Source organism: Vulpes vulpes, chromosome 10, assembly GCF_048418805.1.
Source record: "Vulpes vulpes isolate BD-2025 chromosome 10, VulVul3, whole genome shotgun sequence".
Taxonomy (NCBI): domain Eukaryota; kingdom Metazoa; phylum Chordata; class Mammalia; order Carnivora; family Canidae; genus Vulpes; species Vulpes vulpes.
In genome coordinates, this window is record NC_132789.1 from 17223168 (window position 1) to 17239786 (window position 16619).

Genomic DNA, 16619 nt, shown 5'->3' on the forward strand with positions numbered 1-16619 from the left:
GTTAATGATATAAATAATTCTGGTCTCTTCTTTAATTGCAGTCCTTTTGGGGATCCCTGGGTGGCTCAGCGGTTTAGCGCCTGCTTTTGGCCCAGGGTGTGATCCTGGAGTCCCGGGATCGAGTCCCCCGTCGGGCTTCCGGCATGGAGCCTGCTTCTCCCTCTGCCTGTGTCTCTGCCTCTCTCTCTCTCTCTCTATGTCCATCATGAATAAATAAATCAATAAGTAGCTCTTTTTTTAAAAGATTTTATTTATTTATTCATGAGAACACACAGAGAGGATTGAGAGAGAGAGAGGCAGAGACACAGGCAGAGGGAGAAGCAGGCTCCATGCAGGGCGCCCTACGTGGGACTTGATCCCGGGTCTCCAGGATCACGACCTGGGCTGAAGGCGGCGCTAAACCGCTGAGCCACCCGGGCTGCCCAATAAATCACTCTTTAAAAAAAATTCCAGTTCTTTTCAATTTAGAGAGAAAATGAATTTATAAATGTTGAATGTGATCACAATTATTGATCCCACCAATACATTGAATTTTTACATTTACACTACTTTTCTTTAAAAACAGCATCATCCAGAAAATGTTAAACACAGTGAAACAATAATCTTCAATTCATTATAAACAACTGTAACTTTATTCTATATAAGATAGTATTGCACTGGTACTTTACATCTAAAGTGAAGATTGTAATTCCTCTTTCAAAAGACTGTTGTAGGAATTTTAAAAAATTTTTAAATAAAACAAAACAAAAGACTTGTAGGAATTAAATGATGTAGTATATAAGTCAATTCAACCTACATCATATTCCTTCTTTTTCTTTATAGGTAATGTGTAACTGTGATTTTTTTCATTATTACAAAAAACATACACACAAGGAATCTTTGCTATATTTCTTTAATTCATTAAGATATGATAGGAACAACCCTGAAAATCAAATTACTTTTATCAAGTTCAATTAAAGTTCAAGCTAAGGAAGGGTATATTCAGATTTTTTGAAGGGAATGTTTGTTCTTTGTAATTTAAATGATTTGTAAATAAGAGAGATCAGTGACACTATATCAGTGTATTTGTATGTCTTTCTTAGAATGAATGCTGTTAAACAAAGATGTTCTAACATTTAGTCAAAGAATCTTTCTAACTCTAAAAACAACTATGACAATTCATTATGTTCCATAAAGTGTTCTTGAACTGGTAATTTTGCACTGGTGCTTCCCGTAATGACCATTACTATACTCATTTCCTCAAATCATATCTCCTTTTACACAGCTTATTATATTTAGAAATTTAAACGTCTGTACATACGAATGGCCAATTTTCAAGAGCATATATTTGAAAAAGTCAAATATGATCCATTTCCATGCCAAAAACATTGACATTCCTGGTCTTTAATCACTTTTCTTCAGCTTTCCAGTGTACTACCAAATGAATGTAGACTAAGAGAGGATTTGGTGACCAAGAAATACTCATCATTCACAGAAAAATGCAGATTCCAAAAGAAACAGGAAGAACAAAAATGTAAGTCTATATCGAAAGGCAGACTTTACTACTTTCTTATAAACTTCACAATCTTGTTTTAACAAGATGTTGTCCCCAATGTGTAGGTAAAATCTCATGGGCCAGAGCTTATTTTCAACTGTGAAATATACAATAGTAAACTCAGATTTTTAAAAATCTCCTTGAATAGAAGTTTTGCAACATTATATTATCAGCTGGCAAAATATTTCCTTCCCTTTTGCCCAGTATTTTCACATAATTTATACACTGGAACCTTACCATAACAACATCCTCAGTCTGTGGAAATTCCATAGTAGAGGATGTATTATACTGCAGTACTTGCCACATTGAAATAAAGTTTAGAAAATTATTGTTGAGCGGTTATTATGTATTAAGTACTATGCCATGTTGTATAAAATGTTTAATATATATGAGCTATTAAAATTTTGTCTGAAATCTATCTGGTCCCTGACCTGTATTATCTATGCCACCGGAAGCTGTGAACTCTTTACAATGGAAAATGTTAGGAAACAAGACTAGCAAAGATCTGCAGCATCTACTCCTCTCTATGTTGTCACTACCTTTTTAATACATTTTGGTATATTTGTGTGTGTTTGTGTGTGTGCGTGTGTTACGGAAAATCTGATTCCACACAAGCAATATTACTACACTGTATGATTTGCTAATGACCTAGACTTTACCATGTAGGCAATAAGGAAAATGCTGTAAATGTATAATCAGGAAAATAATGTGATGAAATTTGTGTTTTGATCATAAATACAGAGAATGTACTGGAAGGAGTTGAAACTGGTGTCAGGAAGAACAGTTAGGAAGTATGGGCAATGATACAAGGGCAGGAACTATATGTGAAAATCCTTGTAAACTTCAAAGTCCTTACAAATATTACTTATTATTATTGGTGAGATTTTTTAAAAAAGATTTTATTTATTCATTCATGATAGTCACACACACACACACACACACACACAGAGGCAGAGACACAGGCAGAGGGAGAAGCAGGCTCCATGCAGGGGGCCCGACATGGGACTCGATCCCGGGTCCCCAGGATCGCGCCCTGGGTCAAAGGCAGGCGCCAAACTGCTGGGCCACGCAGGGATCCCCCATTATTGGTGAGATTAATTCTTCTGGTAATTAAACCTCCCTGGACTAAGAGCAAGAATGAGCTACATTAGACAGATTTCCTGCCATAATAGGGCTTGTCGTAATGACACGGTTTTATGTTATAAGGCCAAAGTGCAAAACTAAGCTGATGCCTGTTTTGCACTACAATGCCCAGCTGTCTATTCAAATAACTCTTCTGCTAAAAAGGAATCTCTTGTTATATTAATGACTCTTGGTACTACACAAAACCATCTAAAACTGTTCCACTAGACTGTTTTAAGAGCAGTCTTCCCATAATGACCCAGAATGAATTTTCCTAGATGTAACCTAGTTTAAATGGCATATAAATCTCCAATTTGCCATTTGCTACGTAGATAACCATAAGCACTCTAATAAGAAAATGTGGGTGCCATTACACTTGGTCAAATTTACTACTGAATGACTAGCTAACAGACTTGGAAAATTTTACATCCTTTATCAATGGAGGTGTCATTAAAAACAGACCCTGGAGCTATGTCCTGAATTTCATTTTAAAATCACAGCACATTATCATTATCTGGACCTGTCTCATTATAATAGGTTTGGTCTCAATACAACAGCAATTTCTTTAAAGCTTATTGTATGATAGAGTGAAATCTGGGAATTTTTTAAAACTACAAATAGCTTTCAATTTTTTACTTTTTTTTTTAAGATTTATTTATTCATTCAGAGAGAGAGAGAGAGAGAGGCAGAGACACAGGCAGAGGGAGAAGCAGGCTCTATGCAGGAAGCCCGACTCAGGACTCGATCTGGGGTCTCCAGGATCACGACCTGGGCTGCAGGCGGTGCTAAACCGCTGTGCCACCAGGGCTGCCCAAATAGCTTTCAATTATTTCCTCCCTCTATCCCTGCCTGCTTCTATATTCTCCATTACTAAATTGGTACATCATGAGGCTAGGATGAAGTTCCTCCATTATTTGGGAGGCTATGCTCCTGATAATATCTGGCAATTTTAGAAAAAAAAAAAAGCTATGAACTTGTATGTTAAGCGAAAGAGTTTCTGATCAGGGTGGCTCAGTAGGTTTAGCATCCAACTCGTGGTTTCAGCTTAGTTATAATCTCAGAGTCTTGAGATTAGCCCCAAATCAGGCTCTGCTCTCAGCTCTGAGTCTGCTTAAGATTCACTCTTTCCCTCTCTCTCTACCCCTCCCCCACTCACGCACACATTCTTGCTCTCTCTCAAATAAGTACATAAAATCTTCAAAAAAATTAAAATTAAAATAAAATCTTTTGAATGCTGTTCTTCAATGTTTAAGGCACACAGAACTATCTGGAAAGCTCATTTTGGTGGGGAGATCTGATTCCTCGGCACTGCTATAAAGGATGTGTTTCTGCCATATCATAGTGCAGCAGAGTGCAGCACTAGTGATGTTGTGCTAAGCATAGCTGCCTTTCATAGGGCAGCATAATTCAGAGGAATTTACCCTCAGAGGAAAACTTCCCCAATGCAAAGCAGATGACTGATAACACCCTTTATACAGACTGAACGTAATGGTTTATTCACTTATGCATATTAAATCCCTTTGAAATTAAAGGGAATCAGAATAGGCTGCCACAAAATGTGTCACTTTGTCATGTGGACTGTTTTGAGCTGAAGGCAATCAAGATCCAACGGATTCAAAAACTTTCCCCTCCCCCTTATTTGTCTCTGAGAATTCAGAGGAGGTCTGGTCCTGGAAGAGAGGTACCACCAGAAATATCTACAAAAAGTACAGGCTAGGTGTGCCAAGCTAAGGGGAACTCAGCAAGATACGTTTGTTCAGTTTCCTCTGTGTCCCACTGTCTCTGCAGGTCATGACAAACATTTGTTTTCCAATTATTTGCTCTTATCATCTTTCTGTTAATTGTGTTCCTTCCTTTTGAAGCCCCAGATCCCTACCCCTAACTCCTTAACTCAGAATGGCATATTAAGCCTCAATTGCCTGTCTTGAAGCTTTTCATGTCTTTGTGGGGCTCTCATAAGTACAAAATTAGATGTTAACCAATTTAATTAGTAGACCAGCCAAAAGAATCCAGTAAGTTAAGAAAAAAAAAAAATCCCTCCCTACTAAAGCAAACATTAGAAGAGTAGCAATATGGGGCACCTGGGTGCTGCAGTTGGTTAAGCACTCGACTCTTGGTTTTGGCTCAGGTCATGATCTCAGGGTCATGGTCTCCAGGTCGTGAGACCGAGCCTCTTGTCAGGCTCTCTCTCCCTCCCCCTCTTCCCTTCTCTTCCACTTTCTCTCTTTCACTCTCTCCCTCTTTCAAACAAATAAATAAATATTTTTTTAAAAAGAAGAATTAGCAATATGATTTTAGATTTACAGCATAAATTAAACAAATCACAAGTAATCCAATCATATTTGAAGCTGGCCTCCATCGTATCAGTTCAGATGAAAGAATGATCAATAGAGGTCATATCATCCCCAGGCATAACTGAACTAGCCAAGAAACCTGTAAGAATGCAACCCCACTAGCTTACAAATAGATATGATCACCAGATGTACTTAGTGAAATTTTTAACATAAGGAATCGAGATGTCTTTCAGATTCCAAATCTCTTGAGACGGAGAAGACCGCTGTGGGACTTAATGAAATGGCATCGGAGCATCTGCTAGCATGACATCATGGGCCTCCAATCAACAGCGTCCACCTTCTCAGGAGCCCCCTGCTCCAAATTTTGACCTTAAAAATCCTCACTTGCAAACCATGAGGGGGTACAGGACTTTTGAGCATTAGGTACTGTTCTCATGGGTGAGACCACACCATTAACAGCTTATCTTTCTTCACTGCAAAAGCTCAGTGTCAGTTTTTATTGGCTCTCTGTGCATTGAGGGGACAAACTCTCACTCGGTTCAGTTACAATTTGATTAAATAAGGGTATATAAACCCTGCCAGTCTTGAAGTGAATGAGGGAGTTCTCGGGGTTTGTAGTGATCAGCTGCATCCTGCAGATTCCTCATTTGAATCAAAGGCAGGTTGGCAAAATGAATAGACTTTCCATTTTGAAGACTTGGACTAAGTATGGGGTTAGAATCATACTTGACTGCCTACCAGGCAAATATCTCACCATAATGACACTCAAAGAGGTAAAACTACCTCCTGAATCAAACTGATCAGATTGAAATCCCAGCTCTGCCACTTACTCTATTTCCATATCTGAAAATAGATGTAACAATAGTAGCTACCTCACAGAGTGACAGAGGATAAATTAATCAAGTCATGTGAGATACACAATATATTTCTTGGCATATTGCTTACCAACAATTAGTTACTACTATTGTTGTTCTATTAAAATAATAATTTATATGTATTTTCAAAAATTGGTAACACATGCCATTTTATAGCATCTGGAGAATGCAATCTGAGTTTAGTAATACTTCCTCTTCCTTAAACATTTACCTAAAATATAGTACTAATGTTTTTGAATTAAAGTTGTCCAGTCATGGGCATTACCCTTTCTTAAAGCTGGGTGGATCCTCAAGACAAACGTCTCTCTAAATATCTCTTTTCCCCATAAAGCAAACAATGGTCTTTTGCAAGGGACATTCCTGTCAGAAGACTAATAATAGGGACACCACTTGAACCATATGGGTATTACGTGAATAGAATGTAGATATGCAGAAAAACAAAATGTAATCATTGAGGCTGTTGAGCTGAGCAAACACTGCTTCACAGTGTTAATGACATGAAATTTTCCTCTACTTTCTGTGTTTTTGCCTTTGTAGCTACTCAGAATTTCACCCCGGTCCTCTGGTGACAGCTGTGGCACATGAGCTCAGAACACTGGATCTGCTCGATGATTTCCTGCCAAGCACTTTATTAAGAGTTTTAGATTTATTAGATTCAATACAGTTTGCTTGATGCATGGTAGATTATTCTATATTTCGTAAAAATTACCCTGTTCTATGGCTTGATGCCTTGAGTTTATAGCCACTAAGACATGGTTTATTGTTTGTTCTTGATTTGGAAACAAATAGTTTCCCTTTGTTCTGATTCTTTATTTTCCCTGTCTACTTTTGAGATGCTAGAGCATCGTGATTGCACATAGTATTCGAAACTCAAGATTTATTATACATTGCATTTTCTTTAAAAAATTAGATTATAGATCTAAGAGTAAACAATGCTTAAGGAGCAAGAGACTGGACGTGTGATTTGTACACATACACTTAATTTCCGTATATTCTTGTCATGATTATCCATGGCATTTATGAACCTATGTTGATTTATTATCAAATGAAAGTTTAAAAAGCCTAACAATTTAAAAAAGCAAGATGCACTTAAAATAATAAACTTTAAATAGAATCATCTAATTTAACATCAATAAATCTGACAATCTGACAATTCAGGGTGAGGGTGTTTCTATATACTTATAAGGAAATTGTATGTCTTTCTTTAAAGTTTTTCCCTATGCTATATTTAAAAAACAAAAATCAGAAACAGAAACAAAAAAGTCTATCTCAGGATGGTTATAACAAGTGACAATGTACAAGTTTCATAAATTTGAACTCTTCTAATTTGAAAACCAAATCCAGTTGGCTAGACTGTTGTGTTTGGTTGGTGTTTTATGTAATTGGGAAATTTTACATTTAAAAGTAGTTTTCTGGTATTATGCTGAGTGAAATAAGTCAATTGGAAAAGAACAATCCTTATATGGTCTCATTCATTTGGGGAATATAAAAATTAGTGAAAGGGAATAAAGGGAAAGGAGAGAAAATGAGTGAAAATATCAGTGAAGGTGACAAAACATGAGAGACACCAACTCTGGGAAACGAACAAAGGGTAATGAAAGGGGAGGTGGCCGGGGGGTTAGGGTGACTGGGTGATGGGCACTGAGGGGGGCACTTGGTGGGATGAGCACTGGGTGTTATGCTATATGTTGGCAAACTGAACTCCCATAAAAAATAAAAATAAAAAATAAAATAAATAAAATAATAAAAGTAGTTTTCTAATTCATTTCAAAAAATCAGAAAATTTAGGCTAATACTCTTGATTGGCAAAATTAGCTGAAGCTGACTACCGGCTGTCCCTTGTACTAAAGGCCCATGTTCTCCAAAGACCTTCCATTCATTCATGTTGGTGGGCTAGTCTTTGTATATACATTTGTGCTTGGGACCACTGACGTAGAGATGTCAAGGGATGATGTGCTAAAATCTGACAATCTGACAAGCCCGGTAAAGGTAGGTTAGGAATCCATCAATAGGCTTTATAATGTAGCTTATTTCAATATAATAATAGTCATGGTGCAAATGAGAATAATTACCTACTTAGTACTTGAACAACTATAACATTATGCAGCCATTAACCATGATATTTTAAAAAATATCAGATGCAAATGTAAAAGTGATTTGGTTAAATGACAAAATCACAGGTCATATAGTCGTAGGTAAATTAGTATTGAGTTATGTTACAAGGAGAATTCAAACGAGATGTGCACTATCAAGGCACTACTCTAAATGGATGGATAATCACGTAGAATTACAGAGCTAAATTGGGTCAGGCAAACCAATTCCAGGACCAAAGATTCATATTTATATATTAATTGCAACTAATTACATTTTCATTGATTTTTTAAAGAACAAATTAGAGAGACCAGTATGCTTCTTTGGAATAGAGAAGAAAAAGTTTTAAAAAAGGATATGAGTATTGTCTAAAGTTAGAGTCCTGAGGGAATGGTTGAATAGTCGAAAAGGACTAAGGATTAGTTAGCACAAGTACTAACTAGTACTAAAGTACTAGTTAAGCAACATTTTAAGTAGTATAATAATTTTTCTGATAGATTCTTTGCATTTTTAAATATTTGCATTTTTGTTCCAGTAAAAGTAACTCACTCTCCATGTAGGTGATTAGAAAAGGGGGAATGGAAGAAATAAAATACAGCTCACCTATAATCTTACTATCAATATTTTACTATTAAAAGTTTCAATCCTGGGGATCCCTGGGTGGCTCAGCGGTTTGGCGCCTGCCTTTGGCCCAGGGCGTGATCCTGGGGTCCTGGTATCAAGTCCCACGTCAGGCTCCTGGCATGGAGCCTGCTTCTCCCTCTGCCTGTGTCTCTGCCTCTCTCTCTCTCTCTCTATGTCTATCATGAATAAATAAATAAAATCTTAAAAAAAATAAATAAAAGTTTCAATCCTTTTGTTTCTTGTCTTTTTGCTGCTAAACCATAAGATGTATATGGATCAGGAGCCTCTATTCTGCTCACTAATATATCCAAATACCTACACAGTGCTTACTAAAACAAAAAAAAAAGGTAGGCACTTGGTGGATATTGACTGAACATGTGTGTTCAGAATTAGAGTTCTATTGCTTTATTTTTATTTTTTACAAAGATTTTATTTATTTATTCATCACACACACACACACACACACACACAGAGGCAGAGGGAGAAGTAGGCTCCTTGCAGGGAGTCCGACGTGGGACTTGATCCCAGGTCTTGAGGATTCACACCCCGGGCTGAAGGAGGAGCTAAACCGCTATACCACCCAGGCTGCCCTGTACTTTTTATTTTGTGTCTTTTCATTTGAGTTCATATTGTGAGCATTTTTGTCTTTAAGTGTTCTAACAATGTAGTTTTTTAAATGGCTAGATATGCCATAATTTCTATTGTTGAATATTTAGGTTGTTTCCAAATTATCACTAACACCAAAATGCTTCTGCAAGCATTTTTTCCACATAAAACTGGTTAGTATAAATATCTGGTATACCAGACTCATGAACTGAGTCTTTATATTGATCATTATAATTTTTGAAAATTTTATAGGAAAAATAAATGGTATCTAATTGTTTTGATTTGTAGTTACTTGACAACTGTTAACACTATATATTTTTTGTGTATGTCAATAAAATTACCTTTAAATGGAAATATTATTGTTTAAAAATTTAACAGAAATCCAATGTATATAATATTTGATCTCTTCTAATCAGCATATATAGAAACACAGACACATTATAGACTTTGCTATATAGTTAATTATTCATTATATCTTAATCAACATTTCAAAATACATGCACATATGCACATACACGTGTATTAACTGTACATTCACTGACACATTCATATATTCCTTATGTGATAACATGTGCATATTTATTGACTGATGCTGAATTTTAAAAAAATGTTTTTAAAAGATTTTATTTATTTACTCACAATTGACAGAGAGAGAGAGGCAGAGACACAGGCAGAGGGAGAAGCAGGCTCCATGCAGGGAGCCTGATGTGGGACTCGATCCTGGGTCTCCAGGATCACACCCTGGGCCGAAGGCGGTGCTAAACCGCTGAGCCACCTGCGCTGCCCATGTCAACATTTTTTCTTATTTGACTTTTAGACTTTGTTTTAGAGTAGTCTTAGGCTCACAACAGAATTAAGAGGTAAGTATTGAGATTTCCATATACATCATGCTCTACACAGGCATAGCTTCTCTCCCATCATCAAAGTCATTCACCAAGAGGTATTTTTAAAAATAATAATTGTTATTAAATTAATATGGATATAAAATATATTTATTTTTATTTACATACTTATACTATAAATATAAATTATTATTTTTATCAGTTTTTGCCAAGGATAAACCTACAGTGACACATCGTAATCACCCAATGTCCATAGATTATATTATGGTCCACTCGATATTTACATTCTATGGGTTTGGACAAATTTACAATAACATCTATTCACTATTATAATATCATAGCATATTTTCAGTGCCCTAACACAAACAAAGGAAAATGATTCATCTTCTCCCTAAATTCCCTTCAACTATTCATCTTTTTATCGTTAACACAGTTTCTTTTTCTTTTCTGGAACATCATATAGTTAAAGTTATATATAGTATGTGACCTTCTCACTTTGGCTTCTTTCACTTAGTAATTTGCATTGAAGTTTCCTCCATGTATTTCTATGGCTTGATGGCTCATTTTTATTTTAGTGCTCAATAATATTTGTTTGTATTTATCACATACACGTATTGCAAAACTTCTTGGTTCCTTCCAAGTCTTGGCAACTATGAACAAAAGCTGCTATAAACATCTATGTGCAGGTTTTTGTGTGAGCATAAGTTTTCAGGTCCTTCAGATAAATGCCAAGGAACTGAAATCTTCAGATTATCCAGATGTCACTAATATCTTGGTCTGTTCCAATCCCATTGCCGTTTACCTTTTCTATGCCAAGTATGGTTTATGAACTAGTAACATAGGCACCAAATACGAGCTTTTTGGAATCTCAAGTCTCACTCCAGGCCTACTAAATTAGAGCTTGTATTTGATGAAAGTCCTCAGGCAATCGATGTGTACATGAAAGTCTGAGAAGCAGTGCCATCAATTCTAACACCTCTGATTATAAAATATAAGTCTCCACTTTGACCTAGAGTTAGAAACATGCCTAAAATCAGTAGGAGCTTTTGAGACAAACAAAAAAATCTTCAAATCCCAGCCCTTCTGCTTCTGAAGTGATTCTCTTGAACAGGTAATGCAACATTTCTCCTCTTTCTCCATCGATGCAATGATGAAAATAAGACCTTGTTGCTGTATTAAGAAATGTCATATGCAACTGATGAATTATTGAAAACTACAGCTGAAACTAATAATGTACTATACGTTAGCTAACGTAATTTAAATATAAAAATGAAGTGTGATAAAAAAATAAAAAGTACTCATCACTGAGGTATAATAAATGGTCAATTGTGAATAAAAATTATGATTAGAGATAAATTAGAGAAAAGGAACAGCTCTTGAGGTTACAAAATGGTTAGTTGTAAATTGTGAATTAAAGATAACCTGATAACTGATGGGAGTTATTCTAATGCCATGCCACTTTGCTGTAACAGCAATTCTTACCAGTTCAATTAAGCTTATATTTTCAAGGATTCTTAGTTTTCTCCTGGAATTATGATCAACATAGTAATTTTTTATATTATTTTTTCTGAGAAACATTTTTAGGTAATGGGGGGAAAATGAGCCCTCTCTTAGAATATATAAAAGATATATAAAAGACTGTTTAAAATATGTATATATGTATAAAAGATGTTTAAAATATATTTCTTTGTGGAACATATTAAATGGATCACTATTTGTATGAGATTTTTAAAACTCACTGTGGCTTATTATGCAAATTTTAAACTGACATTGGATAGGTAAATTATGTTTAGGCAGTTTTCAAGAACTGGATTTTTGATTCAATAGACCATAGCAACTCTTCGATGTGCTATATTGTAATTCATTAAATTATCTTCTAGCACATGCATAGCTATCATGATGCTAATGGGTATTCATATTTAAATCATGAACGAAAGTTATACATATATACACCAATTTTTCATATCAAAAAGCTTGGAACTGAAAGAACTATAGAGCAAAACACAGTATTTGAACACATTTTTATGGTGTTGTGATTTCTAGATTATCTCTGTATTTGTTAAGCCTATCTGTTGTGTCAGTTATCAATTCATTGCCTTTCATTTCCAAATGTACCTCCAATATGGTAAACAACAGAATTGGCTTAAGCATTTCTCTTTTTAAATGCACACTGTTAAGTTTCTCAGTAGAGGGCAGCAGGGGAGATTTTGCAGGAGGTAGAGACTTCCTCCAATTCACAGCACTATCCAGGAGGATAGGCAGTGTGGGTATAAGGACATCTGGTAAGGAACTACTACTTAGCAGTCACAAGCCTAGGATGAAGGTCCTTTGACCTTTCAGCCTCATCCTGGCAATGATATTTCTACAGACAGCCTGGACTCCTCTGACAAGCCTAGTACAGCCTGCATAAAGCTACTTGTGTCCAGAAGGTCACACACCAAGTCAGTCCTTCAAAGAGTAAGTTCTAACAACCTTTCACCCCTACTGGCACCTGGATTCCCACTGCAGATCCAGCAACCATTTTCTTGTCACATGTCATTTTCTTATCTTTGTCTATACCTCTGGAGGTGGCTGTTGTTTGCACAGCAGTTCTGGCCTGGCCATTCCAGTGGTCAGCTCTGCTCTCTAGGAGCCAAACTACATTTTCTCCAGTATTTGAACACATTTTTACAGTGTTGTGATTTATGGATTATCTCTGTATCTGTTAATACCCTTTTCAAGTTTACCCTTTCTTAGGTACTCTTTCTCTGCTTTACCACACAGAATTTCTTTATATCTTATAGTTATGTTTGTCAGAGTCAGTAATTCTTTGTATTAAACTGTTCTGCTTTAACCTACTACATGTTTTTTTTTGTTTGTTTGTTTTGTTTTGTTTTTGTCTCCTGATTGGGCTCAGAGTGCTACTTTGGCTTTCTACAATTAGAAGTGAAACTTGTTCAAGAGATCATTTTATTACAATAAGGGCTACTACTTACTGTGAACTATCTATGTGCCAGGCTCTTCACAATTATGATCTCACTTCATCCTCATGGAAATCTTATGAAGTGCGTACTTCATTCTACAAATGAAGTATATAGGGATCCCTGGGTGGCACAGTGGTTTGGTGCCTGCATTTGGCCCAGGGCGCGATCCTGGAGACCCGGGATCGAATCCCACATCAGGCTCCCAGTGCATGGAGCCTGCTTCTCCCTCTGCCTATGTCTCTGCCTCTCTCTCTCTCTCTGTGACTATCATAAATAAATAAAAATTAAAAAAACAAACAAATGAAGTATATACAAGGCTTATAATTAAAGCAATTTACTCAAGGTCATGACTGACTCAAGACTTAAAACGAGTCCTCTCTCAATACTATCATTGTGCTTATCACTACTATCTTAACTCCTAAACACCATAAAAGTCAACTAAAATGTCCACGAATATCTTATTTTTTTCTGAATGATTGATAACATAGGATCTTATGGGTTTATTATCCAGATAGAACGTAAAATACATATTTGGATATCATAGCTTTCCAGGTTATGCTTGAAGCCATGAATATAAATAGAATCACCCAAGGAGAATGGAGAAAAAAAAAAGTTAACAGGCTTGGAGAAGACCTGGGAAAACACTGACATTTAAAGAACAGAGGAGGGATCCCTGGGTGGCGCAGTGGTTTGGCGCCTGCCTTTGGCCCAGGGCGCGATCCTGGAGACGCGGGATCGAGTCCCACGTCGGGCTCCCGGTGCATGGAGCCTGCTTCTCTCTCTGCCTGTGTCTCTGCCTCTCTCTCTCTCTCTGTGACTATCATAAATAAATAAAAATTAAAAAAAAAATAAAAAAATAAAATGTTAAAAAAAAAAAAATAAAGAACAGAGGAGCTCTCGGCATTCCGCACGAGGTTGGAGCACACGCAGGCTGCTTTCTTCTCCGCTGTTTAAGCTCTCAGCCTCGCAGCCCTTCTATTGCCAGGATGTCACTTTCTAACAGGCTGACTCTGAACAAGCTCGACGTGAAGGGCAAGTGGGTCGTCATGAGAGTGGACTTCAACCTATGAAGAGCCTATGTTCCTATGAAGAACAACCAGATAACAACCAACCAGAGAATCAAGGCTGCCATCCCAAGTATCAAATTCTGCTTGGACAATGGAGCCAAGTCAGTTCTTATGAGCCATCTGGGCCGGCCTGATGGTGTCCCCATGCCAGACAAGTATTCTTTGGGGCCAGCTGCTATAGAACTTAAGTCTGTGCTGGGCAAGGATGTTTTATTCTTAAAGGACTGTGTGGGCCAAGAAGTGGAGAAAGCTTGTGCTGACCCAGCTGCTGGGTCTGTCATCCTGCTGGAGAACCTTTGGTTTCATGTGGAGGAAGAAGGGAAGGGAAAAGATGCTTCTGGGAATAAGATTAAAGCTGAGTCAGTCAAAATAGAAGCCTTCCAAGCTTCACTTTCCAAGCTAGGAGATGTCTATGTCAATGATGCTTTTGGCACTGCTCACTGAGCCCCCAGCTCCATGGTGGGAGTCAGTCTGCCACAGAAGGCCGGAGGTTTCTTGATGAAGAAGGAGCTGAAATAGGCCTTGGAATGCCCAGAGCGACCCATCCTGGCCATCCTGGGTGGAGCTAAAGTTGCAGACAAGATCCAGCTGATCAGTAATATGCTGGACAAAGTCAATGAGATGATTATTGGTGGTGGAATGGCTTTTACCTTCCTGAAGGTGCTCAACAACATGGAGATTGGGACTCCTCTGTTTGATGAAGAGGGAGCCAAGATCGTCAAAGACCTGATGTCCAAAGCTGAGAAGAATGGTGTGAAAATTACCTTGCCAGTTGACTTCGTCACTGCTGAAAAGTTTGATGAGCATGCCAACACTGGCCAAGCCACTGTGGCCTCTGGCATACCTGCTGGCTGGATGGGCTTGGACCATGGTCCTGAGAGCAGCAAGAAATATGCTGAGGCAGTTGCTCAGGCTAAGCAGACCATGGGGAATGGACCTGTGGGCATATTTGAATGGGAAGCTTTTGCCCGAGGAACCAAAGCCCTCATGGATGAGGTGGTGAAAGCCACCGCCAGGGGCTGCATCACCATCATAGGTGGTGGAGACACTGCCACTTGCTGTGCCAAATGGAACACAGAGGATAAAGTCAGCCATGTGAGCACTGGGGGTGGTGTGAGTTTAGAGCTTTTGGAAGGTCCAGTCCTTCCTGGGGTGGATGCTCTTAGCAGTGTTTAGTACTTTCCTGCCTTTTGGTTCCTGTGCACAGCCCCTAAGTCAACCTAGCACTTGCTGCATCTCTCCTTGGCATTAGCTAAAATCTTCCCTCATGTCAAAATTCAGCTAATGGCCAAGAGATGCAGTACCAGGAACCCTTAAAGAGGCGCACAGCATCTCAGCTCCTCTTTACTGCACCCTGGATTTGCCTACATTCTTCAGGATCCCATTTGAATTTCTTAGTGACTAAACCATTGTGCATTCTAGAATGCATATATTTATATTTTGCTTGCTAGAAGAAAATGAGCTGTGTTGGCTTCTCTTTTTGAAGTAGCTTATTCTGATTACAGCTGTGTCATTGTTTCACTACTCAGCATGGAAATAAGATGAAATTCCAATTGTAGGCAGGTAGGGAGACAAAGTTGGTGATCTATTAAATCAATAAAAGTATCCACTGAAACAGAGAAAAAAATAAAGAACAGAGGAAAAGAAACAGTAGAAAAAAAGCAAGAAAGTATAGTGTACTGGAAGCTAAGAGATTTTCAGAAACGAAACATCACAAAGAAAACAAGAAGGACGATGAAAAATGTGTGTTTTGGCTTTAGCAACATAGAGGTCAATGGTTGGAAGAGTGAAATTGGTGGGCCTAAATTCCATATTATACTGAGATGAATGCACAAAAGGTAAAGAAGTATAAACTTTGAGTAAAACAACTCTTTAAGATACTTGACAATGGAAAGAAGAGGACTTCTGTGAAGATATGTAGGGCCAAGGTGGTATTTTGGGTTATTTCCCATAAGATGAGAGAGACTTGAAAATGTTGAAGTTGCAACATTCTGAGAACTTAATGTTTAAGATATAGAAGGGAAATGAATGATAAAATCCTCAAGGAGGCAGGAAGTATAGAGAGCATATAAGGTGGGTGAATTAAAATAATTCTTAGTTTTAAAGATTTTTACATCAACTTTGACATTCACTGATTTTGACACTAATCTTACCTGAATCATACACATAGAGAAAGGGGGGATGGGGAGGAGAAGAGATAGCTTGTTTTCAACAAATAGAGTTAGCATCATCAGCCTTGCATGGTTTTCCTTAATTTTATTTTATTTTATTTTTTTAAAATTTTATTTATTTATTTATTTATGATAGTCAGAGAGAGACAGGCAGAGACACAGGCAGAGGGAGAAGCAGGCTCCATGCACCGGGAGCCCAACGTGGGACTCGATCCCGGGTCTCCAGGATCGCGCCCTGGGCCAAAGGCAGGCACCAAACCGCTGCGCCACCCAGGGATCCCGGTTTTCCTTAATTTTAAAGTTCTAGTAGAAAGCTCCATTTGTCTGGGAGCTATAAAGTCATCTTTGGAATTTCAGATTCCTACTCTGTGTCATATTCTCCAGTCCTCTAGGGAGAAGAAGCTGCTGAATTCATAGACATGTTTAGACT

At 37.6% G+C, this 16619-nt stretch overlaps 1 protein-coding gene and 2 pseudogenes across 1 annotated transcript in view; 1 reads left to right on the forward strand and 2 right to left on the reverse strand.

The window, feature by feature from the left end:
- Positions 1 to 16619, reverse strand: part of LOC140594269 (FAS-associated factor 2 pseudogene) — a 73066-nt pseudogene that overhangs the window by 49204 nt on the left and 7243 nt on the right.
- The window catches only part of LOC140594280 (small G protein signaling modulator 1-like), a 49631-nt gene continuing 33888 nt past the window's right edge, over positions 877 to 16619 (reverse strand). The window contains exon 7 of the mRNA XM_072725189.1: positions 877 to 11158. The gene's annotated coding sequence lies outside the window, so the exon portion shown is untranslated. The remainder of the gene's footprint in view (positions 11159 to 16619) is intronic.
- LOC140594278 (phosphoglycerate kinase 1 pseudogene) lies at positions 11594 to 15623 on the forward strand (annotated as a pseudogene).